At 42.0% G+C, this 27,369-nt stretch overlaps 1 protein-coding gene and 1 pseudogene across 2 annotated transcripts in view; one reads left to right on the top strand and one right to left on the bottom strand.

Annotated features, from left to right (window-relative positions):
• Positions 1 to 27,369, bottom strand: part of Rab30 (RAB30, member RAS oncogene family) — a 150,366-nt gene that overhangs the window by 120,322 nt on the left and 2,675 nt on the right. The window contains exon 1 of one of the 2 annotated variants that reach the window (XM_087558411.1): positions 12,947 to 13,106. The exons of the other annotated variant lie outside the window; for it this stretch is intronic. The gene's annotated coding sequence lies outside the window, so the exon portion shown is untranslated. Of the gene's footprint in view, positions 1 to 12,946; positions 13,107 to 27,369 lie in introns of those variants that run through there. 2 annotated transcript variants of the gene reach the window in all.
• Positions 1,229 to 27,369, top strand: LOC148007755 (small ribosomal subunit protein eS1 pseudogene; annotated as a pseudogene).

Raw genomic sequence — 27,369 nt, 5'->3', positions numbered from 1 at the left:
GACATACAATTACCTCCCTTTGAAAGCTATATTCTAGGGATGGGCAGGGTGGTACACACCTTCAATCCTAACACTTGGGAGGAAAAGGCAGACAGATCTCTGTAAGTTCTAGGCCAGCCTGGTCTACATAATGAGTTCCAAGCCAGCCAGAGCTATGTAGAGAGATGTCTCATAAAGCAAACAAACAACAAAAGATATTCTAGAGAGAATAACAGGCAACAAATAAGAATGTAAAATAGAAAGTATTTTAAAATAATATTTGTATTAGTCAGGGTCCATGGAAGCAATAGGACTGATAGCACACACATACACACACACACACACACACACACACACACACACACACACAATTTAAAATAATAGAAAAATTGAATTAAAAAATGGTGGCCAGGTAAATTTTTACTGAAAAAAAAAATACATTTAATACTTGAATTACCCTAGATGCACAGAATACATGAAACTCAAGAAGGATGACCAAAATGCGAATGCTTCACTCCTTCTTTAAAAGGGGAACAAGAATACCCTTGGGAAGGAATAGGGAGGCAAAGTTTAGAACAGAGGCAGAAGGAACACCCATTCAGAGCCTGCCCCACATGTGGCCCATACATATACAGCCACCAAACTAGATAAGATGGATGAAGCAAAGAAGTGCAGGCTGACAGGAACCGGATGTAGATCTCTCCTGAGAGACACAGCCAGAATACAGCAAATACAGAGGCGAATGCCAGCAGCAAACCAAGAACGACTAAGAACAGGACTCCCGTTGAAGGAATCAGAGAAAGGACTGAAAGAGCTTGAAGGGGCTCGAGACCCCTTATGAACAACAATGCCAAGCAACCAGATCTTCCAGGGACTAAGCCACTACCTAAAGACTATACATGGACTGACCCTGGACTCTGACCTCATAGGTAGCAATGAATATCCTAGTAAGAGCACCAGTGGAAGGGGAAGCCCTTGGTCCTGTCAAGACTGAACCCCGAGTGAACGTGATTTGTTGGGGGGAGGGTGGTAATGGGGGGAGGATGGGGAGGGGAACACCCATATAGAAGAGGAGGGGGAGGGGTTAGGGGGATGTTGGCCCAGAAACCGGGAAAGGGAATAACAATTGAAATGTAAATAAGAAATACTCAAGTTAATAAAGATAAAAAAAATAAAAAAAATACATTTAAGTAAGGTCTAGTTGCTCATTTACAGGCTAGGGAACAGAACCTCAAGCTACCACTGCGACATGGAAGGGTCAGGAAAAGAACCAGAGAGAAGCATCTGGATGGTAAGATGACAGTCAATCACATGCCCTGACGCAGTGATGGAATCAGACTCACAGCCTTCTGCATGCTGGGAAACTCTCCACTACTGAGCAACAACATCCCCAAGCCCTAAGCACAGGACTTGCATGCTGGAAAATGTAGCAGGGAAGAGAGCTGAGCAGAGCAAAACATTACAATAAGTAGACCGAGGACTGGGATTTGAGTCACTCATATGATGTCCCTAGAAACTAAGGAACCATTAACTGATGTAGAAGCCATCCAGGAAAACGGTGGAGGAAAGGAACAGGAGACTCACAGTGTGAACAGCACTGTCAAAGGGTTATTCAGAAGGAACAGGATTGGAAATGGGAAGTGATTTCAGCATAAGTCAGTTCAAAAGTTCTTTCAGAAAGAGACAGACAGATTTCCATGAATTCAAGGCCAGCCTAGTCTATATGGCAAGTTCCAGGGTAGCCAGGGTTACATGGTTAAACCTTGTCTATAATTAATTATGTAAACAATAAAAATAAATATTCCAACTTACAGAAAGGCTGACGAATGCTACAATGTCAACATGCCCTGCATTTGCACTACTGTTGGCATTGTGCCTTATTTGCCTTCTGTACAGATGATGCTTTTGAAAATCACCTTTCTTTTCCTTCCATTTTTTCCTTCTTTCTTTTCTTTTACTATTCCTTCCTTCCTCCCTTCCTCCCTCCCCCACCCACTCTCCCTCCATCCCTCCCTCCCTCCTTCCCTCCTCCCCTTTCCTTCCTCCCTTCCTTCCTCCCTCCCTCCCTTCCTTCCTTCCTCCCTCCCTCCCTCCCTCCCTCCCTCCCTCCCTCCCTCCCTCCCTCCCTTCCTTCCTTCCTTCCTTCCTTCCTTCCTTCCTTCCTTCCTTCCTGTAGGGGTTTAAATAGGTTTGGCCTCCATAAATTCATATACTTCTATGTTTGGCCATAAGGAATGGCGCTATTAGCGGCTGTGGCCTTACTGGAGCAGGTGTGGCCTTGTTGGAGGAAGTGAATCACCGTGTATGTGGCAGGCTTCTAGGTCTGTGCTCAAACTCCACCCAGTGTGGAATCAGAGCCTCTTCCTGGCTCCCTTCCTCCAGCAATGTCTGTCTTCAGGCTACCATGCTATCTGCCATGATGTTAATGGACTGAGCCTCTGAAACTGTAAGCCAGCCCCAATTAAATATTTTTTTATAAGAGTTGCAGTGGCCATGGTGTCTTTTCACAGTAATAAAACCATAACACTCTTTCTTTCTTTTTTTTTTCCATCTTTATTGACTTGAGTATTTCTTATTTACATTTCGATTGTTATTCCCTTTCCCGGTTTCCGGGCCAACATCCCCCTAATGCCTCCCCCTCCCCTTCTATATGGGTGTTCCCCTCCCCATTCTCCCCCCATTACCACCCTCTCCCCAACAATCATGTTCACTGGGGGTTCAGTCTTGGCAGGACCAAGGGCTTCCCCTTCCACTGGTGCTCTTACTAGGCTATTCATTCTTTTCTTTTCTTTTCTTTCTTTTTTTGATAAGTTCTCTCTATAGTCCAGGCTAGCCATTAAATGTGTAACTCGGAATTGCCTCAAACTGGCCTCAGTCATAACTGTGCCTTTTTTTTTTTTTTTTTTTTTCCGGAGCTGGGGACCAAACCCAGGGCCTTGCGCTTGGTAGGCAAGCGCTCTACCACTGAGCTAAATCCCCAATCCCATAACTGTGCCTTTTAATATCTTACTTTAACCTTTCATCAGACTGAAAATGGGATATTTTCAAAGAAAAGGGGAAAACCCAGAAATATATAATTCAGTGAATAATCACAAAATACAAATGGTCACTACTACTACTAAGATCAGGAGATATAACTCCATTTTGTCCCTAAGCACCTTGACTCTTTTGTCTATGAGAGTAGAAGTGTGGCTCCTGGTTAGCTTATCCCCCAGCACCACATGAAAAAGAAAATTTGTAGACTGGAGAGATGGTTGAGAGGTTAAGAGTGTGTAGTGTTCTTGCAGAGGACCCAAGCTTGCTTCCCAGCTCTCACCCACATTGAGCAGTCACATCTGCCAGTAACCCAGGGGATCTGATTCCCTTCTAGCCTCCAAGAGCTCTTCCACTCACATGTGCATGTATTCACACAGATAGACACATAAACACATAACTTTTAAAATAAATCTTTTAAAAACTGGAACTACTTACTGTACTGAAGTCATAATGACTTCATAGTTTTACAGTATAGATGTGACCCAGCACTTGAAAAAACAAAGGCAAGCAGATCACTATAAATGTAAGGACAGCCTGGTCTATGTAGAGAATTCCAGGCCAGCCAGAGCAACATAGCTAAACACAGTGTACACCTAGAAATGAATCCCTATAGTTTAGTTTTTGCCTATTTGTACACTGTAACAGTGAAATAATAGATATATTATTTTGAATTTGATGTTGTTAGCACATGCAGTTCATTTTTTCATTGTATAGAATTCTGTCATAAAGACGTGTTAACTTTGTTATAAATTTTATTGTATGCAAATGTTGGTTGTTTAGGTTTTCTCACTTGTGAAAAATGATGAGTGCTATTATAATTGTACTCTTATAAACTTTATTATGAAAAAAACTTTGGAAATAAATACAAGCATCACACATACACCAAAATCAACCAGACCCAAAGTGTACACAAATCAATAAGCTTCTATATACAGTTAAAAGAAGAAGCTAGGCTTGGTGGCAAGAGCCTTTAATCCTAGCACTCTCGAGAGGCGAGAGGCACAGGGGCTTTGTGACCCCAAGTCTGCCTGGTCTACGTACTGAGCTTTAGGACAGCCAGGGCTACATAGTGAACCCTGTCTTAAACAAGCAAACAAACAAAAGAACAGAAAATAAGCATTCAGAATAGAAGTTGTGGAACTTCACATTACATTTTACATGGCCAGTATCAAATGTACCCATCTCTTGATATATATTCTTTTTTGTGCTTTATTTATTTTATTTTTCCTTAGAGACAGAGTCTTATGTGGTTTAGCTTAGCCTCAAACCATATATATATAAAACCTGGGGATGATCTTGAACTTGCAATCCTCCGGACTCCCTGTCCTGAGTGCTAGGATTACAGGCAGGCACCACTACGCTCAGTTTCCACAGTTTCTCCATTGGTTGTACTAATTCACACCCCTGTCAGAAGTGTATCATGGCTATTACTACACATCTTCACCAGGATGGTATTCTCTCTCCTTCCTTCCTCCTGATTGGCTGTTGTCATTGTTAACAGGGTCACATTATATATGACCTCAAAACGGACTTACTGTCCCCAGCTGGGCTACAGCACCAAACTGAACACTTGAGAACCTATCTCCAGAGAAGGCAGATGCTGCATACATGACCTTTGAAGGGGTGTGAGCTTGTGGCCCAGTACCTTTGAGCAGATGCTAGCCCACTGCTATTCTCAAGAGTGCAAGAGTGTTCTCTCCCTCTTTCTGCCATAGTCATTCCCTCCTTCCCCCCCCTCTCTCTCCTACCCCTGCACAGGTTCTTGCTGTATAGCTATGGCTAGCCTTGGTCTGCCTGCCTTTACCTCTTGAGTGCTGGGAATAAAGGCATGTGCCACTATGCCTGGTCAGGTCAAAATATTTTTAGAAGTTCAAAATCTCCCAAATGAGTGCTCAGATTTTCACTGTGTGTGTCTCCACTCCTAGCCCCCTTTCCTTCATTTCATCTTTCTGCGAGGCCATTCGAATGGGCATGCAGTGAAGTTTATGTTTTAATATTTTCCCGAAGACTGCTGCTCATTAGCCATTTAAATATCCTCTTTTGTAAGGTGCCCATCCAAGACTTTTGCACATTTGTAAACCGAATGTTTCTGCTTTCTCATTGATTTGTGGCTGTTCTTCCTATACCTGAGGTAGGAGACTTAGCCGATGGTATATGTTGCATGTATATCTAATTCTCTGGATTGCTTTTTTCATATGTTTATTGCTTTCTAAGGTTTCTCTGTTGTGTGGGGTCAGATTCTCGAGTCTTTTGTGCTTTGCTTTTCTGGGTTGGGCTTGGGATTTTTTCACTTGTTTCACTGTGGATATTCCCATTTGCAACATCTTAAATCGTGTATTATTCTACCTTCTACATTTATGAATAGAATATACCTATAATTGAAGTTTATGTTGTCTTTTTTTTCAGTATGTAAAATTAATGTTCCTGGACACTGATTCAAAACTTACAGTCCTAAAGCACCATGTTTGTGTAAATCTGAGGTTCAACACAGCAGCTCATCTCTGGGCACAGTGTTTTCTGGTCCATTGCTCAACTTTCTGTTCCTGCACTATGACCAGACTGATTTAATCAGCGTGCTTTATAATAAATCACAATATCTGGTAGACCAGCCCACTTCCTGCTTTCTCAAGTGTCTTTACTACTCTTAGTCTTCTCTCTGTCTCACTAAGTTTTCAAATCAGTGTATTAAAACCTCAAACAAAATGAAAATATCCGATTTGGATTTGAATTGCACTGAGCCTGTATATAAGTTTGGGTGAACTGACAACTTTAAGATAATTTTGTCCACCTGCATATTCGTACAACTTCTCAGAGTCCTGTGGACAATGACTGAGGAGGAAAACCATGCAGGAAACAGTCCTATGTAAAAAAAAAAAAAAAGGAAAAGAAAAAAAAAGATAATTTTGTCTTCTCCCTAGCAATATGGTATAGACCTTTCCTTTATTTGATTTTTTTAAATTTCTTTCAAAGAAAAAGTTTGTGTTTGAACTTTGGATGCTATTCTTTCTATCTCCCTCCCTTTCTCTCTATTTACCTCTCTTCCTCCCTCCCTCCCTTTCTTCCTTCCTTCTTTCCTTCCTTCGAGACAGGTTCTCACTATGTAGTGCCTGCCTCACAGTCCTGGAACTGACATGTAGACCTGATCTGATAGAGCTCTGACTAACGCTGCCTCCTGAGTGCTGAGAGTCAAGGTGTGTATCACCACACCAGGTAGTATCTTTATTTCTGTCGTTGTGTGTAGAAATACAAATGAGTTTTATATTCATTTCTTTTTTCTTTTCTGTTCAGTTTTTCAAGACAGGATTTCTTTGGGTAGTCCTGGAACTCCGTAGAAACAGGCTGTTCTGGAACTCACAGCAATCCACCTGCCTCTACCTCATGAGCACTGGAATTAAAGTTGTGCACCAGAGATCACACTCAAATTTTACCTGTGCTAGACAAGTATTCTGCTGAAGGACTTGATATCCAGTCCTTGTTTATCTAGGCAAGATCAGACTATGTCACCCACTTCGACCCCAAGTGCTGGCATTGCAGGTGTTCACCCCATATCTAATCCAATTCTTTTGCTTAACCTTAAAAACGAAAATAAGCAAGCATGGAACTTATTTTTGGCACACTATAAGGTATGGCTTCAAATTAAACTTTTCTCCAGAATAAATCTGATTTATATACAACAGTCACTTTTTTCTAAGGTTGAATTTTTTATTGTATGTGTATGATGATGGTGGTGGTGGTAGTGTGTGTGTGTGTGTGTGTGTGTGTGTGTGTGTGAGTGTTTTGACCGGGTCACCTTGTAGCACAGGCTGGCCTCAAACTTGCTGTGTAGCAAAGGCCAGCCTTGAATTCCTGATCCAAGTATTCAATTTATGGTTGTTAGCTCCATGCCAAGTTTATTTTTCAAAAGAGTTATTATGTTATTTCTGTACCTTTACTTTATAAGCCAATACCTAGGGAATAAGTGCTTGTTTATTTATAGTTAGCCGTTCTTGCTAATATTTGCATTTGGTCCTAGTGCTTTTTTTTTTAAACTGTCTTCTTTAGGGACTGTATGTATCAAGTGTCTAATTAGCTTTGGGGACAAAATACTAAGTGGCCATATAACCAATTACCTTGCTGGGTCCAGCAAAAATTAAAATGTTACAATGAAGGTATTTATTTATTCACAGAAAAGACTAAGGATCAAAATAACAACACATATGGAAAGAAGCTGTCAAGTTGAGTATTAATAGTAAAACAGAAACAAACATGATTTTCTTAAGACAAACAATGAGACAGAGTCACACATGCAACTGTAACATCAGTCCCAAATCAGGCTGTTTTTTTTTTTCAACAGCCCAGTACTCTTTGAGAGTCATGTGAAGCCTGTACTCACAGTCCCCATCCTATTTAACAGGCTCTATATTTCATGAAGAGGCTGTATTCTCAGAGAGGCATTTTGGAGTAGCATTTGAATTCGTCTATTTTTTACAGTGTTCAAAGTGTTAATGCAATTCTATGTGTTTCCACAAATGAGCTGCAGGCTAATGATAGGAGGTAAGAGAGTGTGGGGCTTGGTTTGCGTCCATAAAGAGTGTGACTCTAGTCAGTTACTAATGGAGACAGGTGTGAGTTATAATGGGTCCTCCAGAGAGTGATCAGATTCAAACTAAACTGAGGATGCAAGATAGCACAGGGAGGGGTCCCTGGTGCGTTGCATGTGCTGTGGGCAATTTGCTTCCCTGTGTGATGCAAGATAGGTTTTTTTCCCCTCCCTAAATGTTTTCATTAAGCTCAGATGCTTTAAACCAAGGTAAAGAACATTCATTTTGACTTCACTAGGTCAGACTTTGAATTCTGGGATGAATGCTTCTGAGAAATCCAATCTTTTCTTATTTTGTCACCTTCTTAATTAGGTTTTTTATATTAAAATGGATTATAGTGGTTTCCTATTAAGATTGCTATGAAATTAAGTTCATTGTGTATGTATTTATATTTGTTCTTTTATTCAACATTCATATATATGTAAATGTATACATAACATAAAACCCTTCTTAGTAGATGTTTAATAATATCAGAGACCAAATTCCCTGCCTGCTTAAGATAGCTTTCTTTTCTTCAGTTTGGCATTTATTGGGTTATTGTATCCAGTCTGTTACTTTGTGAGATCTATTTCCCCACCCTTTATTCCCCCCAGGTTTCGCCCTATCACTAGATAGGAGAGAAAGAAGGATGTGTGTTTGTGTGATCTCTAAATCTAATTTATTTCTTCTTTGTTTGTAGCTTGTCTTTGCTATTTTGTGAGTTTTTCTTCTTCCCATACTTTATCCCCACTCCCCAGTTTCAACCCCATCATTAGATAGGAGAGAAAGAAGAACAGAGGGAGAGGGACAGGGACAGGGGGAGGGGGAGGAGGAGGGGAGGGGGAAGAGAGGTGAGGGAGGGCGAGGGAGAGGGAGAGGGAGAGGGAGAGGGAGAGGGAGAGGGAGAGATTGAGAGAAAGAGATCCCCTGAATCTAATTTCTTCTTATATCTTCTTTGAGCACAACTACTAACAAACCACACCCCCCCCCCCGAACAATCACCAACCCTTCCTATTGGGGCTCTTAGCATTTATATGCCCTCTAAAATGTTCCCAGAATTCCAAGTATCACACAATCACAGAAACTACCTGCAGCTGGCAAAACCACGTCTCAGCGCTTAAGGCAAATCATCATCAGCTGCTGAGGACAGTCTGAAGCAGCCCCATATCCCTACACATGGGATTAAAACAAAGACACTTTCTTATAATATTTCTATGTTTTTTAAAGAAACCAAATTTCCAGAATTGTCACTATAGGTCATTATCAAGTTAGCTCCGGCTAACCTTGAACTATGCCCCACATGTATTATTTTTCAAAGTAACAAAACAATGATTAAGCAAAATCCAGCAGATCTCCGTAATGATATTTTAGTCTGGCATCTCAAAACAGTCCTGCATGATGGCATAGTTTCTAACAAAAGTAAAATGATAGTAATAAAATTAGGATTTGTTGTTGTTGGGTTTTTTTTTTTGTTTTGAGACAGGGTTTCTCTGTGCAACAGCTCTGACTGTCCAGGACTCACTTTGTAAACCAGGCTAGCCTCAAACTTGCGGAGATCTTTCTGCCTGCCTCTTAAGTGTTAAGGAAGCGTCTCATGTCTACCCCTGAATGGAATTTGCATCTAGATCAGGCTAGCCTGGACAGCATATGTCTGCCTTTGCCTCCTGAGGACTGGGATTAAAGGGATATATCACTATGCCCAGCTTGCTCACTTGCTTAAATCTTTATGTTTATTTTACATAACTTGTTTGCCTGCATATATGTATGTGTACCATGTTGTGGCTGGTGTGAATAGAAGTCAGAAGAAGGCACTAGGTTCCCCAGAACTAGAGCCACCATGTAGGTGCTTGGACCTGAACCTAGGTCCTCTGCAAGAGCAGCAAGTGTTCTTAACTGCTGAGCCATCTCTCCAGCCCCTTAGAAAACTTCTTTTAAAAAATTATTTATTTTATATTATGAGTACACTGTAGCTGTCTTTAGAAACACCAGAAGAGGACACAAGATCCCATTATAGGTAGTTGTAAGTCATCATGTGGTTGCTGGGACTTGAACTCAGAACCTCAAGGAAGAGCAGTCAGTGCTCTTACATGCTGAGCCATCTCTCCAGCCCCAGAAAACCTCTTGAAAGCAGCAACTATCCATCTTTTTATCAGCCACAATGATTGACACATGGTAAATCCTCAGGGCAAGTTTTTTTTCCTTAAAAAAATACCATGTTTGATAGCTATTAAAGAATCTAAGTCAGTAGTTTCTAGCCTGTGGGTTGAGGAACCTTTGAGATCTCAACCAGACCTTTCACAGGGGTCACTTCACTTAAGAGCTTTAGAAAACACAGATATTTACACTACGGTTCATAACAGCAGCAAAATTGTAGTTATGGAGTAGTGATGCAATTATTTTATTGCTGGGGTCACTACGACTTGAGGAACTGTATTCAAGGGTTGCAGTATTAGGAAGGTTGAGAACCACTGCACGTTAGTAAATTGTCCCTGCGTCCAGTGAAATGTTTAATCGGTAAAAGTACCTGCTGCCCAGCCTGACAACCTTAGTTTGATCCCCACAGGGTGGAAGGAGAGAACTGATTCCGTCAAGATTAAGTTGTCTCTCTTTTTTTTTAAAGAATTTATTGGGGTGGGGGTTTAGCTCAGTGGTAGAGCGCTTGCCTAGCAAGTGCAAGGCCCTGGTTCGGTCCCCAGCTCCGAAAAAAAAAAAAAAAGAAAAAAAAAAGAACTTATTTATGTATTCATGTACACTGTAGCTGTCTTCAGACACACCAGAAGAGGGCATCAGATTCCATTACAGATGGTTGTGAGCCACCATGTGGTTGCTGGGAATTGAACTCAGGACCTCTGGAAGAGCAGTCAGTGCTCTTAGCCACTGAGCCATCTCTCCAGCCTGGTTAAGTTGTCTCTTGACCTCCACTTGCAGGCCATGACAAACATGTGCTGTCTCCTTCCCCAAATAAGTAAATGAATATAGCTATTTTAAAAAATTACTTGACATGATGAAATCAATCCTTCCTTCCTTCTTTCCTTTCTTCCTTCTTTCCTTCCTTCCTTCTTTCCTTCCTTCCTTCCTTTTTTCTTCTGTATAGAAAGGAAAATGTAAATATGAAGACGGGTGATAGAGCACTAAGGCAGTGGACAACTGGTTAATGACTTCACACTTTAGGCTAGACAGGAAGGCAGTCATTGAGTGCCCTGTAAAGGACAGCAGGCTACAGAAGAACTAGAGTGCTGCCTGACACCTAGACTACTTTCTTTAAGGAATTGTATATTTGAGATGTAAATGCTACAACTGCCACCTTTTCTCTAAGATGCAGACCATCTAATTTCATCATGCCAAGTAATTTTTTAAATTTATTTTTAATTAGCATAATCTAACGGGTTTCTTGTGGAATTTTCATATGTACTTAGTTTCAATCGATTCTTCCACAACCTGTTCCTCTTCCCATTTCCCTGCACAGCCCTCTCGATTCCCTGTCTCTACTTATAGCCACCATTCCTTGTATTCCCACTTATTACGTGCAGTCTATTATGCTCCCCAGCCCTCTACCACTAAGGCATCTTCTCCTTCTCTCAAAGTTCTTTCTAATTTCTTGACCTCTGCTCACAGTTCACTGCCACATAAACAGTACATAAGAATTGGGAGCTGGGATCCTCATATGAGAGAAAACATGCCAAGCAATTTCAGAAGCAACAATCAGTGTGGTGATGATATCCGTAGAATTAACTTTATTTTCTGATGTACTCAGGCCTTACAGTGCAGAGAGAACAAATAAATCTAAGTATTCTACAAACTCCTGCCTCCTGGTGCAGCTAGCACAGGTGAGTGTGGGACTGATCACATGTTCATCCTGTGAAACATTTTACATACACCTCTCTTACTCACTCTGTTTGGACTGCTTAGAGCAGAAGCTGTTTGGCCTCTAGCCACTCAGCTGTGTTGCTCCTGGAGGATTCCCATCATATGTCAGCAAAGTGCATGTCCCCAGTAGTCCCGTGAGGTGTGCAAACATTGTACTCACAGCAAAGCCTCCAGCACTCTAGAAAACTGGTATTTAGTATTCTCTAGAGCATCCAGCAACTCCTGAAAGACATTCTTTGTTTGGCTTTTATTTTTCTCCTGAGAATGAAGGCTGGCTTCCAGCTCATGTAATTGAGGATGACTTTGAATTCCTGTTCTTTGTGCCTCCACTTCCCAGCACAGCTAGCTTTAATGCCATTTTTAAATTATATTTCTTGGTAATTTCATATGCGACCACCATGTATTCAGATCAGATCTTCTCTCACTTTACCCTCATCTCCTCCTGAACCTCTTTCCCATCTTCCTGTCATTTTGTGTTTTTTACTTCTTTTTTTAAAATCTCACTGAGCATAATTGGTGCTGCCTGTATGTTCATAGGTGTGGAGCCATCCACAGGACCATGAGCCATGTCCATGGGCCACACTACTGAGAAAAGCTGACTCTTTTCCCTCAGCAGACACCTGTAAATCTCCTCAGTTGCGCGTGGGATCTCAGGAGGCCCTCTCCCACTCTGGCTGGGATTGACTGGCTTGATCTTGTGCAGTTGTATGTAGGCAGCCTCAGCTGCTGCGGGACCCTGAGCGTCTGACTGTGTCTACCCAGAAGCACTATTTTAAAGCAGTGCTCTCTGACCTCTGACTCCTTACCATCTTTCTGTCCCCTCTTCTGTGATATTTCCTGAGCCTTGGAGGAAAGGGGTGTGATACAGATGTGCAGTTAGGACTGGGTGCTCCACAGTTACTCTCCACACTTTAAAAGACTTTTTTTTTTAAGCTAATGAGACATTTCCAAAAATAGCCTTTAAAGCAATATTTAGTTTCTCAGCATTTTGAACAGGCTGACCTGGAACTCACCATGTAGACCAGGCTAGCCTTAATCTCAGGCTCCTGCTGTCTCTGCCTCTAAGAGTTAGGATCACAGTTGTGCACCGCAGCAGGTGGCTCTGTTCTGAATGTATAAAGAAGACATCCATGGCCAGGCACCCTACATCCTAGTCAAAGGCTAGGCTGGTCTACACAGCAAGCTCCAGGAATCCAGAGCTACACAATAAAACCTTGTCTCAAGAAGAAGAAAGTTAACCAAGGATCAAAACACAGCTCAATTGGCAAAGTGCTTGCCTAACTAACATCCGCAGAGCACAAGCTAGCTTCCACGCCTGAACTGCATTACAAACCAGGCAGGGTGGGAGAAGCCAGTGATCAAGGCATTGTGGAAGTGGAGGCAGGAGGGTCAAAAGCTCAAGGTCACCCTCAGTACATAGTGAGCATGCTGCTGGCTGGGAATACAATACTGCCTCAAAAAGAAAAGAGGGAAGGAAGTAGAAAGGAAAGAAGACAGGAACTTACTGGAGTCTTCATAATTTCTCAGCCTCTCCAAATGCATGAGTCAGCCTCGTGAAAACAAGGAAAAAGATAGCTCTACCAACTGGGATTTTAAACCGTGGTTCCCCAGCAATACCTAAGGAAAGTGGAAAGATGTTTTGGAAGCAACAGCTGAAAACACACAAACTTGAACGTGGAACTAGGTTGTGCCAACACTGCTGGTCATGTGACCCTGTGGAAATTACTTAACTTGTTTAAGACTCTGTGTCCTCATTTTGCAATGCTGTGGAGAAAATCTGATAAACAGCAGTCGTAGCAGTAGAGTTCTGGTAACACAGCAAGTGCTTTGGGAGCACAGTAGGTGCTCTGGGAACCTTGTCCACACTGTCACAGAGGTACTTAGTGGGTATTCTTTCCCTCTCCAGTCTCTACATTACTGAGATTCACACAGCCAAAGGTTGTCTTTCATAATTTTTTCCTTCATCAATGTTGCTCCCAAAGGTGACCAATGTCTATTTTTAACCATAGAAGTAAAAAGGAAAAATGATTGAAAACCAAAAGGGAATATGCAGTGAAAATGGATTGAAATTTAAGCCTCCAAGGAACAGTTCAATTTTCTGTTAGATCAAATTCTACTGTTGCTTAGTAGAGAAAATGTCAAGCTTTAATGTTTGAAAGGGTTTACTTAATAGTATTGCAAAATGGTCTTAAGACAAAAAATGCAGGCCCAGAGAACTGGCTCCATGGGTAAGGTGGCTCACTATGAATCCTGATGACCTGAGTTAAATTCTGGGAGCCCACATGGTAGAAGAGAATTAGTTTCTGCATGATCCTTATGTGTGTATGTGGAAAAAGCTACATTTGTGTTTGGTTGGTTGGTTGATTTTGGTGTTGGTTGTTTTTTGTTTGGTTGGTTTTTGTTTTTTGAGACAGGATTTCTCTGTGTAACAAGCCCTTTACTTGCCTTCAACTCACTTTGTAGACCAGCTGGACTTGAACTCACAGAGATCCACCTGGCTTGGTTTTAGTTTTTCTTGCTCTGGGGTTTGCAGATAGGGTCTCTCAGTGTGGTTCTGGCTATACTGAAACTTGCTATGTACAGTAGGCTGGTCTCAAACTTCAACATTTTCCTGCCTCAACCTACAAAGTGCTGAGACTAAAGGCTTGCACTACCATGCCTGGCTACATAAATGTTTTTATTTTTATTTTTAAAGGAACAGCTATCAAACTACTTTTTTTCTTTCATTTTTTTCTTTTATTGGATATTTTGTATTTACATTTCAAATGTTATCCCCTTTACCAATTTCCCCTCCAGAAACCTGCTATCTCCCCCTGCTTCTATGATGGTGACCACCCACCCACCAACTCCCTCCCACATCCCTGCCTTGACATTCCCCTACAGTGGGGCATAGAACCTTGACAGGACGAAGGGCCTCTCCTTCTATTGATGCCCAACAAGGCCATCCTCTGCTACATATTCGACTGGAGCCGTAGGTCCATTCCTGTGTACTCTTGGGATGGTGGTTTAATCCTTGGGAGCTCAGTGCGGGGTCTGGTTGGTTGATATTGTTGTTGTTCTTCTTATGGGGTTGCAAACCCCTTCAGCTCCTTCAATTCATTCTTTAACTCCTCCATCGGGGACCCCATTCTCAGTTTAATGGTTGGCTGCAAGCATCCGCCTCTGTATTTGTCAAGTTCTGGCAGAGCTTCTCAGAAGACAGCTATTTCAGGCTCCTGTCAGCATGCACTTCTTGGCATAAACAATATTGTCTGGGTTTAGTGGCTGTATATGGGCTGGATCCCCAGTTTGGGGCAGTCACTGGATGGCTTTTCCTTCAGTCTCTGCTCTACACTTTGTCTCCATATTTCCTCCTATGAATATTTTTGCTCCCCCTTCTTTTTTTAATTTATTTAATACTTAATAATAATTCTTTGGTTTCCGGGCAAACATCCCCCTCCCACCTCCCCTTCCTTATGGGTGTTCCCCTCCCAACCCTCCCCCCATTGCCGCCCTCCCCCCAACAGTCTAGTTCACTGGGGGTTCAGTCTTAGCAGGACCCAGGGCTTCCCCTTCCACTGGTGCTCTTACTAGGATATTCATTGCTACCTATGAGGTCAGAGTCCATGTATAGTCTTTAGGTAGTGACTTAGTCCCTGGAAGCTCTGGTTGCTTGGCAGTGTTTTACATATGGGGTCTCGAGCCCCTTCAAGCTCTTCCAGTTCTTTCTCTGATTCCTTCAACGGGGGTTCTATTCTCAGTTCAGTGGTTTGCTGCTGGCATTCGCCTCTGTATTTGCTGTATTCTGGCTGTGTCTCTCAAGAGTGATCTACATCCTGCTCCTGTCCGTCTGCACTTCTTTGCTTCATCCATCTTGTCTAATTGGGTGGCTGTATATGTATGGGCCACATGTGGGGCAGGCTCTGAATGGGAGTTCCTTCTGTGTCTGTTTTAATCTTTGCCTCTCTCTTCCCTGCCAAGGGTATTCTTGTTCCCCTTTTAGAGAAGGAGTGAAGCATTCACATTTTGATCATCTGTCTTGAGTTTCATTTGTTCTAGGCATCTAGGGTAATTCAAGCATTTGGGCTAATAGCCACTTATCAGTGAGTGCATACCATGTATGTCTTTCTGTGATTGGGTTAGCTCACTCAGGATGATATTTTCCAGTTCCAACCATTTGCCTACGAATTTCATAAGGCCGTTGTTTTTGATAGCTGAGTAATATTCCATTGTGTAGATGTACCACATTTTCTGTATCCATTCCTCTGTTTAAGGGCATCTGGGTTCTTTCCAGCTTCTGGCTATTATAAATAAGGCTGCGATGAACATAGTGGAGCACGTGTCTTTTTTATATGTTGGGGCATCTTTTGGGTATATGCCCAAGAGAGGTATAGCTGGATCCTCAGGCAGTTCAATGTCCAATTTTCTGAGGAACCTCCAGACTGATTTCCAGAATGGTTTTACCAGTCTGCAATCCCACCAACAATGGAGGAGTGTTCCTCTTTCTCCACATCCTCGCCAGCATCTGCTGTCACCTGAGTTTTTGATCTTAGCCATTCTCACTGGTGTGAGGTGAAATCTCAGGGTTGTTTTGATTTGCATTTCCCTTATGACTAAAGATGTTGAACATTTCTTTAGGTGTTTCTCAGCCATTCGGCATTCCTCAGCTGTGAATTCTTTGTTTAGCTCTGAACCCCATTTTTTAATAGGGTTATTTGTCTCCCTGCGGTCTAACTTCTTGAGTTCTTTGTATATTTTGGATATAAGGCCTCTATCTGTTGTAGGATTGGTAAAGATCTTTTCCCAATCTGTTGGTTGCCGATTTGTCCTAACCACAGTGTCCTTTGCCTTACAGAAGCTTTGCAGTTTTATGAGATCCCATTTGTGGATTCTGATCTTAGAGCATAAGCCATTGGTGTTTTGTTCAGGAAATTTTTTCCAGTGCCCATGTGTTCCAGATGCTTCCCTAGTTTTCTTCTATTAGTTTGAGTGTGTCAGGTTTGATGTGGAGGTCCTTGGTCCACTTGGACTTAAGCTTTGTACAGGGTGATAAGCATGGATCGATCTGCATTCTTCTACATGTTGACCTCCAGTTGAACCAGCACCATTTGCTGAAAATGCTATCCTTTTTCCATTTGATGGTTTTGGCTCCTTTGTCAAAAATCAAGTGACCATAGGTATGTGGGTTCATTTCTGGGTCTTCAATTCTATTCCATTGGTCTATCTGTCTGTCTCTGTACCAATACCATGCAGTTTTTATCACTATTGCTCTGTAATACTGCTTGAGTTCAGGGATAGTGATTCCCCCTGAAGTCCTTTTAGTGTTGAGGATAGTTTTAGCTATCCTGGGTTTGCTCCCCCTTCTAAGAAGGACTGAAGCATCCATACTTTGGTTGTCCTTCTTCTTGAGCTTCATGTGGTCTGTGAATTGTATCTTCGGTAATCAGAGCTTTGGGGCTAAAATCCACTTATCAGTGAGTGCATGCCATGTGTGTTCTTTTGTGATTGGGTTACCTCATTCAGGATGATATTTTCTAGTTCCATCCATTTGCATAAGAATTTTACGAAGTCATTTTTAATATCTGAGTAGTATTCCATTGTGTAAATGTATACATATTCTCTGTATCCATTCCTCTGTTGAAGGACATCTGAGATCTTTCTAGCTTCCGGCTATTATAAATAAGGCTGCTATGAACATAGTGGAGTATTTGTCCTTGTTATATGTTGGAGTATCTTTTGGGTATATGCTAGGAGTGGTATAGCTGGGTCCTCAAGTAGTACTATGTCCAATTTTCTGAGGAACCACCTGACTGATTTCCAGAGTGGTTGTACCAGTTTGTAATCTCACTGTCAAGCTACTTATCAAAACATTTGTATATGTTCATTATGAAGGCACCATGGATCTCTAGTGGAACACACAGATTTAATCCAGACCAACTAAGATTAAAGTTCAAACTGTCCCTTATTTTCCTTGTGGGCTTGGGCAATTTGCCAATCAGTCTGTACTATAGCATGCTCACTTTTTTATATTCTTACTGTTATGGTCTGACACCACCACCCGCCCCACCAAATAGCTGTAGCCTTTTTGTTCCGTGCCTACCAGCTTTTCCATATTGTTGCTGTAACATGCCTGCCAGTCATTGACACAGAGAAGTGACTTGACTCAAGGACATGCTGACCACATAATCCTGTTTTGTTCTGTATGTTCTGAATGTTCTATTTGAGGTTTGCTACTCTTAAGAAAGTCCACAAAACTTTACATAGGACCCATCAAATAAAGTTTGATATGGAGTGTTATGTCTAAAATGGCTGGAGTCAGAGCTGACCACGGGGTAGCCCTTCCTGCACCTATGCATGAGCACCTATGCACTGTGGTTTTTTATGGCTGACGCTGAAGAACATGCTACTAATAAGCCAAAAGGTTATGATTACAATACCCATGCTCTGTTATCTCAGTGTTCTGAAATTCCCCTGTTCACCACCCATCCACTAGCCCCTTTACCTTACTCAGGACCAATCAGCTTCAAGGTTTACTGATATGCTTTGCCTAGTAAGCCAACTGCTCCCCTCCTTGCCTTTTAAACTTTTGAACCTGGCTTTTCCTATAAAAAGTCTACACTGAAGTAGACTAGTGCCACAGTTAGGTTTTGCCTTCTTGTGGACCTGAATGTCCAGTACTATGGTGTGCATTCGATAAACCATTCTTGCTTAACTGGGATGGTGTATATGTGGTCTGAGTGGAGATTTCCTGAACACCAACATCACAAAGTAGCTGCTATTATTGCTATCATGTCATAGACAAGGAAATCAGTCATAGATGACAAGGGTAAGGTTATTTAGTATAATGCTAGGCAAATATTGAAAGACGGAGATACTTGAGCTTAAAAGAATTAGTAGTCTCCTATTTGCTGCTCAGGGTACTGATTCTTTATGCCTTGCAGGCATTGTGTGTGGGAATATGGAGTAAGAATGACTTACTGTCTACTTCTATCTGTTTGAAGAGCATGGCCAGAGCCCCCACACAGCTAAGTAGTCATTGAATATCCTCAGTAGGCATTGTAACCATGAGTAGAGAGAACGGACATACAGAGATCCTGTTCTGGATCTTCCCAGTCAGGAGCAGTGGCCGCTCCCGTGCTTGCCCGGCCGCTCCCATGCTTGCCCGGTCTCCCTGTCTTCCCTGCTACTTACTGCTTCATCTGAAAGCTTCGTGAAAGTCATCTCAGGGCCTGCCTCACTGGGAGGCGAGAAGACAACAAAACAGAACAAAACACCTCTGAGCTGTGCTTGAGTTGTCACCCCTGAAAATTTCAAAGTGAAAAAACCAGGCCATGTGTATCTATTTGCGAATGGTGGTAGACTGCTTATGAAAAGTAGCCACAAACTCTATCTTGGATGAGCAGTCTCACGGTTGCTGTAGAAGAGAACACATTGAAAGCCTGAAAGGATTCATAACTAAGCTTTAGAAATTACTTTAAACAATCATATTTTGACCTTAAGCAGAAGTAGAATGAATTTAGGAGTTAATTTTAAAGGGCCGAAGAGATGGCCCAGCAGTAAAGAGCACTGACTGTTCTTCCAGAGGACCTGGGTTTGAGTCCTAACACCCACATACCAGCTAACAGCCATCCGTGACTCTAGTTCCAAGGGATTCAACATCCTCTTCTGACCTCTGAGTGCACCAGGCAGGCAAATGGTACACAGATATACATGCACCCAAAACACTCATACATATAATAATAAAAAATAGGTACCTTTAAGGAAAAAGTTATTTTGCAAATGATTGTTTTTGGTCAACAGTGAAACAAATGCCAAATGTTGGAGTTGTTAGAGTCATAATATTGTTGTTTTAATAAGGGAATGGGGAGAAAGGAGAACAAGAGACAACAAAGACCAAATTTTACTTGAAATATGCTATAGTGGAATCTAATAGTTGTCTGCCAGTAATTAATAAATTTGTTTTAAGTGAAAACATACTGTCATTTTGTGAATCCTGTAACAAAGGCAAGTCATATGCAAAGAGGAAACGGAAGGTTTAGGAGTTGAGTTGAAATATATTTATATATCATGTGTATGGGTGTTTTGCCTGCATAGATGTCTGTTCACCATGTATATGCTTGATGACTGAAAAAGCAAGAAGAGGGCTCCAGATCTCTTAGAACTAGATTTACAGACACTTGTGAGCTATCTTGTGCATTCTAGGAATCCAAACTGACTCCTCTATAAGAACAGCCAGTGTTCTTATAGAACTAAGTCTCCAGCCTTCGGAATGCTCACACTCTAATCTAATAGATAACGAGACTGAGCAAGTCACACATGCAGACATGTGCACACACACACACACACACACACACACACACAAAACTATGTATTGACACATACTCGTGTACATATGATTATAGTAGTGATCAGATGGTTAGTACAAATTACTTATCACAGTGATGTATATGTTCAGTAAATAGACTTCATGACCAGAAAAAGATGGCAAGACTTAGAGGTCATACCTCTTGACAATAATGTCTTATGTCTAAGGGGTCCCAAATGATTCCCAAAGCAGATTTTTTTTGGTATATTTACAACAAATTATTTAAAAGTCAAACAGTATTGAAAGAGAAGGAATAATTAGGATCAGACAAACAAGCCCCAAGTCCTGATCTGAACACTTTTAGGCAATGTAAACTTGAACTAGTGATTTATCATGTTTGAGACATGGTTTCCCCATCTGAAAATAATAATTCCCAAGACTTTAAGATACAGTGTGAATTACTACCCTTTATAAATTGTTGCAATGCTTTAAAAAACAGTAGTGGATCCTTTAGTCCCTGGCCCTGTAATAGCCCTACACTGGAAAGGATGCTCTAAGGTGAGGGCCGGGCTTCCATTAGGAAGGCTGCTGAAGTCCCAACACCTCCACACCAAATGTGTCCGACACCAGGCTGCTGCCCTGCAGCTGGAAGGGAAGCCAGCAGGAGGAAGTTCTCCACAACAGTCCAAGGTCCACCAGCAGGAATGGCTTCCACCTTGATCCCCCAACTTGTACATTTTTAACAGAAAAACTCCTTCTAATATAGAATTTAGAAATTTGAAGGAAGGAGAGCCGGAGAAAACAGTTCTGTTCAGCGTTTTGTCCAGAAGATACCAAGAGTCTTCCTAGTCTCAAGCTTATAATAGGCTTGTTTCATGAGAGCCACACACAGCGCTCTGGGGTATCCAGAGAGAACTTTGGAGTGGCTCAAGGCTTGCCCCAACTCCCTGTTATTTAATTAATGTGTGGTTTTCCATTGATTGCTACCTCCTTTGAACTGTGGATGCTTCTTGAAGCTAAGCAAAGTCATTAACACAGAAATGCCTTCTTTTCTTCTTCCCCATTTTATTTTCCTCCCCCAACCCTGAATCCTCAATTTAGTTCATTTTGTAATTTCAAGAGAAAGATGAATTAGTCTGGTGAGGGAAAATGGTGTTTGGTGAAAAGTGAAGTTCTGAATCCCTGTAAAAATGAAAACAAACCCACAAGGAATGGGCAGTACCAATTCACAGAGCAGCATGGGCTCTGTCTGCCACCCCTGTAGGCAGTTGGATGTAGCATCAGGTATGTTGTTGGGCTTTCATCGTTCATAAGACATCTTGTAAGAAGGCAATTTTTTGTTCTCTCATAAAAGGATCTAGATGGAAAAGAAATAGCCTTCCATAGACTTGGAGAATCTGCCAAGATCAATCAGAAATGCTATAAGGTGCTATGGTGCCCCGAAGTGCTAAGCAATCTGTGGTAACTGAGAGACCTGGGTACCCCCTGATGACTAGCCTCTCATCAAAACTCAGCCAATACCCAACTGAGATCTGATCCATATCCTACCATTGTGTTCTTTGTAGGGAGCGATGGCATTATTCTATGGGACCTCCTTAATCTTCTTAAGCATCTCTTGGTACTTGAGGTCAGGTTCAGTAAGTGGCCAAGGAGATATAAGGAGAAGTAAGGAGATGTACATGGTGGCTGTGATATTGATGCTGCTGAGAGGACCAGCTTATAGTGACAGCAATGATAATTGCATCTCTACAGCAATAGGAATGCTTCCTAAGAGCCTTCATGAGCTGGGTGACATTCCGAATGATCCAAAGGTCACCTTAGACCCACTCTCTGTAGCTGAGTAATGCCTGTAGTATTCCGAATGATCCAAAGGTTCACCTTAGACTCACTCTCTGTAGCTGAGTAATGCCTGTAGTATTGCTTGCTGGAGTTGAAGTCAAGGTTGTACACAACTGTCTGTGGGCAGTGTCTCCCTGACTTATCTGGCAGGCTATGTTGCCTTGGACCATATTATTAACATGGCAGAACATATGCCTCCAGGGGCTTGTGCCATGTTGGTCTAGTCCTCAGCAAGCTGTTGGATCCCAATGCCTTGGGTACACTCCACACTGCCACACACATTAGACCCAAATAGTCTAAAGTGTTGAAACAATATTTGCCAATACAACCTACATCTGATCGGGTACTATTGTGCCAGATTTCACCCACTTGATGGAAAACATTCTAACTAATATGGTGTGTTAACTACCAAAATCTATCATACAGGCCTATTATATTTAAGAGATTAAAATCCCAACCTTCCCTCAGCCCCTCAAATGATGGTATCTGTTTCTTCACTTTGAATTGTTAGAGAGCCTAGAATTCCAGCCCATGGATGACCGGTGCATCAGATTCCAGGCCGTGGAAGGTGGCCTGTCTTGTCATGTGTCTATCCACCCACTGAAAAGAGACTAAGTCTAGTCGGTGACCCCGTGAGCTTCCTGGGTTTCCTTACAGGACCATGGTGACTCAGGCAGCCACATCAGTAGAAAGCTCCTCCCCTGGGTGGGTGAGGAAGCTCCAGTGCTGCAGTCAGCTCAGCTGATCTAAGAGTCTGTGTTCCCTAGCAATTGCTTGCCACTAATATAGCCACAGGGGAGGAGCCTTATGAGACTTTTGACTCTTGGTGCTTCCTGAGTCATCTGGGCCTCCTTCCTCCTTCCAGGAGGGAAGCTTTCAATTTGGTGGAAATTACTTCATGATGTGAACATGCACTCACCTGAGAGGTGACACGTCCACCAGAGAGTCTGTTCTCAGTAGTTGCTCTTCCCACAGTAGTACCCACACCATCTTTGTTTAATGGTTGGCTTAGAGGAGTTACCTTCAGACTCATTCAAAGTTTCTGGCAGTATATCCCCAAAATATCCAGTTGGGACCAGGTGTTGTAACACTCAGAATAGATCCCAGCATCTCAGCAGACCTCTATGAGTTTGAGGCTAGCCTGACCAACCAGGACACGGTGAGTCCCCGTGTCTGGAAAAACAAAACAAGTTGATTAACTCTTTTATATCATGTTTCTTCTTACTTTACTGGAAGCTTCTCTTCCTTAGGAAGTTGATATTTCCTTCTGTTTTCATATCCCAGATATCAGCAATCTCTAGTACAACTACAATAGTTTGAGAGACTTTGAGAATCTCCCATATAGGGGGCAAAGTAATATTTGAATATATCAAAGAAGCAGCAACTCTTTGGTCCCATAGAACATTTTGATCTTTTGTTTCTCTCTTCTCTCTCTCTCTCTCTCTCTCTCTCTCTCTCTCTCTCTCTCTCTCTGTGGGTTGTTTGTTTTGTTTCTTTTTTTGTCTTGTTTTGGTTTGGTTTTTTTTTTTTTGAGACAACAACTTGCTAGTGGCCCTTTCTGGCCTGAAATTCATTGTGAATTTCTTGAATTAACAAAGATCCTCTTTGTCTCTGCCTCCTGAGTACTGGAATTGCATCCCAACCACAGATGTGGGTTATATGTATAATGAGGCAAGACAGAACGGCTGAGAACTTTAAGGGATATAAGAAGAGACGGGAGTCCATACCCTCAAGAATCACTAGCGTGGAGAGGTGACTCAGCAAGTAAGAGTATTTACTGCTCCTTGCAGAAGACCCAGTACAGTTCTCAGAACCACATCAGACAGCTCACAACTACTTGTAACTCCAGCTTCATGGGATCTGACATCAGGTATAACATGTGTATGAATACATGTGTAGGTTCACACATGCAAATAAATAATGTTTATTTATAAAAAAGAACTCTACCACAATTAACATTCGCTGTGAACTTTGCCTATACAGGGACATATTCTTTTTATGTAGAGCTGATTTTAATGATAATTTGAAGTAGCAATGGAGGCCTAATCATCAGTCATCTCTTTCCCCAGCTGTAGACCTATAATTTTCTAGGAGTCTCACAGGAAGTCCCATTACAGGAAAAGCCATGTCTCAACACTCTCGCAACACCTTGTCTTACCTTATCAGATTGAAACCCTGACCTCCAAAATCATCTTATAATCCAATGTCATAAGATGGGGAAAGAGAAGAAAGTTACTTTTCTCTTTCCTAAGTAACTTGAAAGCCACCAAACTTGTGTATGTGGAATGCTAAGATAGTCATGGCTGTCTTTGAGAAGTCCACATCCAACCTTGGGTCAGTCTTATCCTTTCCTCCCTATTTCTAAAACTCTTCACGTTTAAGTAGATATTTAAAAATCTCTTCTCTGTAAACTTTAACTATATATCATACTGGCCTATCATGAAATTCTTTTCCATGGCACAGAAGAACCCTGGTCTGGGGTTTGAGAGAGTTTCAGTGATTACAAGCTGATACTGTTCTTTCAGGAAACCAAAGTTTGATACCCAGCACCCACATTGGATATTTCATGATTGCTCCAGGGATCTGATGCTTCTAACTTCCTTGGGCACATAGGCATGCACACACAATAATAATAATAGTAATAATAATAATAGCAATAACAACAGCAGCAACAACGATAATAATAAAATACACTGGGCAGTGATGACACACATCTTTAATTTCAGCACTACAAAGGCAGAGGCAGATAGATCTCTGAGTTCAAGGCAAGCTTGGTCTACAGAGTGAGTTCCAGGACAGCCAGGGCTACACAGAGAAATCCTACCATGAAAAAGCTTAAACAATTAGTAGTAGTAGTAGTAGTAGTAGTAGTAGTAGTAGTAGTAGTAGTAGTAGTAGTAATCAGAGAGAGAGAGAGAGAGAGAGAGAGAGAGAGAGAGAGAGAGAGAGCACAAGTGCACATGTGAACATGGATCCTGGCTTCAAGTGACTAGAGGTCACTGAATAGAATTCCTTAGGCCACTACAAGCAGTTACCCAGGGCAGCAGTTTCCACTCACATACCACTGCTGCTGACTGAGCCAAAGCTTTTTCATTGTTTATATGAAATTCAAATGCAACTGAGTGTCTGTGTTTGTTTTGGCAACTTCAGTCACAAGGTCTCACCCCCAGCACTAACTTGGACAAGGAGGTTGTCATTTACCAGAATTATGCCTTTTAAGGCTCTGTCTTCATTAATTGGTCCATCCTCAAGCATTCCTAAGGAGAAAGAAAGCTGCCTTCCTCCCTTCCAATAGCAGCCTTGGCTTAGAGTCCTGCATTGGGGGAGCAGCATCTTGGCCCTCCGGGGGGTTCCATCTCAATCTCAAGTTTCCACCATCTGTCCTGGGAGTTGCTCTCCTCTTGACTCAGGGACAGACTGTGGGCATCGTCTTGAAATCAGAGCATCAGACACTGTGCTTGGGTTTCCTCATTCCTGTTGCATCTTTCTTTAAGTCAGTCTGTCCTCACACACCTCCCTGCTGTGGCCACTGAAGCAGAAGTCTCATATCCCTTTAAACAACCTCTTTAGCCTCTTTCTTTTGTGTGCCTCTTAGCGTAGAAGGTTGTAAAGCTTGGATTTGTTCTTGTTGCAGTTACTTCCTGATTTTACTTTCAGGAACATTTATTTCTTGGCTCTGCCTCCTCCATTCCACTTCTCTAGCCAGCTGTGCCAGTTGACTATGTCGTCACCTGGGCTGGACCGCAGCATTCTACCTCCTTCAGCTCCTTGCATCTGTGCAATGCCTAGCAAACCTATCCTTGTGCAGTGTTCATTTCCCAAATGGGATTCTCTTTTGAGACCAGCCGCAATGAGTCTATATTTTCAGTCAGACAAACCAAAACTCTGTGGCCTCACTCCCAAGACCCCAAAGCCTATCTTCCTTCTTTCTCCTCCCTGTCTGCCTTTCCTAGATCCACATTATCAAATTCCCATGTAAGTCTCTGGACTTCCTTGCTGCTTCTAACTGTACAGCATGGTCATCCAATCTGCCTTGAAAGCCCAACCCATTCTCTCCTCTGGGTCAATCCACATCCTTTCTCTTCTTCAGACTCCAACCAGTAAATTAAATAAGAGCTGATCTTGGGATGGAGCTGGCCTTGTCAAAGGGAAGAACTCAAAAGACAAAAGCAAAGAAAAAGTCCAGAAGCTTGGCTAACATATGCGTGAAAAGCTTAGTGTCAAACTACAATATAAAATAAAACAAAGGGATATAGAAAAGTACAGCATTATTGCAGTACATATTATTTGGAGGTTTCTACCCTCCACCTTAGATCACTTAATTTTCAAATATAAGACACAAAACCTTTACATTTATAATAAGTGTTAGAGCACTAGATCTGGGCAGATATCAACCCTCTATACTGTCTACTTCTCTGTCAATAACCCCGAGATATCACTTGCTTTATTCCTCCTGTTCTACTCCTACTCCAACTGGCCAACCCTCATGGCCATGTACTCATAATCCACCTTCCCAATGGCACCTTCTTCCTTCTTCCTCCTCTCCCCCATAGTCTCTGCCTCAGACTCCAAACCTGGGAATTGAAACACCACCTACCTCTTTTCTGCTCAGCTACAGGCTGTAGGCATCTTTACTAACTAATCATGCATAACTTGGGTGGCAAAGCTCATACCACAAAGCTGCTATAAATGAGGATCTCCTCATCTTGGAGCAACCAGATCTTGGGGTACAGAATTTAGCATTTGAATACAAGCAGCATTAGACTAACCCACTATACAGCATGCAATAGACAAAGTTAATATTCTTTTTTTTTTTTCCGGAGCTGGGGACCGAACCCAGGGCCTTGTGCTTCCTAGGCAAGCACTCTACCATTGAGCTAAATCCCCAACCCCCCAAAGTTAATATTCTTTTTAAATGTATTGCATTTGTGTGTGTGTGTGTGTGTGTGTGTGTGTGTGTGTGTGTGTGTATGTAAAGGGTGGTTGTTTCCTTTCACTGTAGGGGTTCTAGACACTAAACTCATATCACCAGACTTGGTAATAAGCATCCTTACCTGCTAAGCCATCTCTCTGGCCCCAATCTTATAATTATTAATTAATATAATTTGTAAATTAGTAAGAAAACGATATCTCACCTTTTTGGCTTTCTCAGCAGCACCATGGCAGTGCCTGATGAACGGTGACCAAGAAGGGAGCCAAGAAAAAAGTGGTTGATCATTTCCCAAGATAGAATGGCGTGATATGAAAACTCAGGCTATCTTCAATATTAGTAACACTGGAATAACACTAGTCACAAGGACTCAAGGAACCAAAGTTGTACCTGATGGCCTCGAGGATCATGTGTTTGAAGTGAGCTTTGCCGATATACAGAATGATCAAGTTGCAGTTAGAAATTTTAAGCAAGTTACTGGGGATGTTGACAACAAAAACTGTCTGACTAATTCCTGTGGCATGGATCTTACCCTGGACAAAATATGTTCTATAGTCAAAAAGTGGCAGATCATGACTGAAGCTCATGTGGATGTCAAGACAACCAATCATTATTTGCTCCATCTTTTCTGTGTTGGTTTCACTTTAAAAAAAGAAACAATCAGATACACAATACATCCTGTGCATGGGACAGGGTCCAGAGGAAGCTGGTGTAAATCATGACCAGAGAAGGGCAGAAAAATGGCTTGAAAGAAGTGGTTAACAAATTGATTCCAGACATCACTGGGGAAGACATAGGAAAGATTTGTCAGCCCATGTAACCTTTTTCATAATGTCTCTGTCAGAAAAGTAAAGATGCTGAAGAAACCCGTCTAG

This window comes from Rattus norvegicus, chromosome 1 (genome assembly GCF_021556685.1).
Source record: "Rattus norvegicus strain SHRSP/BbbUtx chromosome 1, alternate assembly SHRSP_T2T, whole genome shotgun sequence".
NCBI classification, from domain to species: Eukaryota; Metazoa; Chordata; class Mammalia; order Rodentia; family Muridae; genus Rattus; species Rattus norvegicus.
This window is presented reverse-complemented; position numbering and strand designations above follow the sequence as displayed.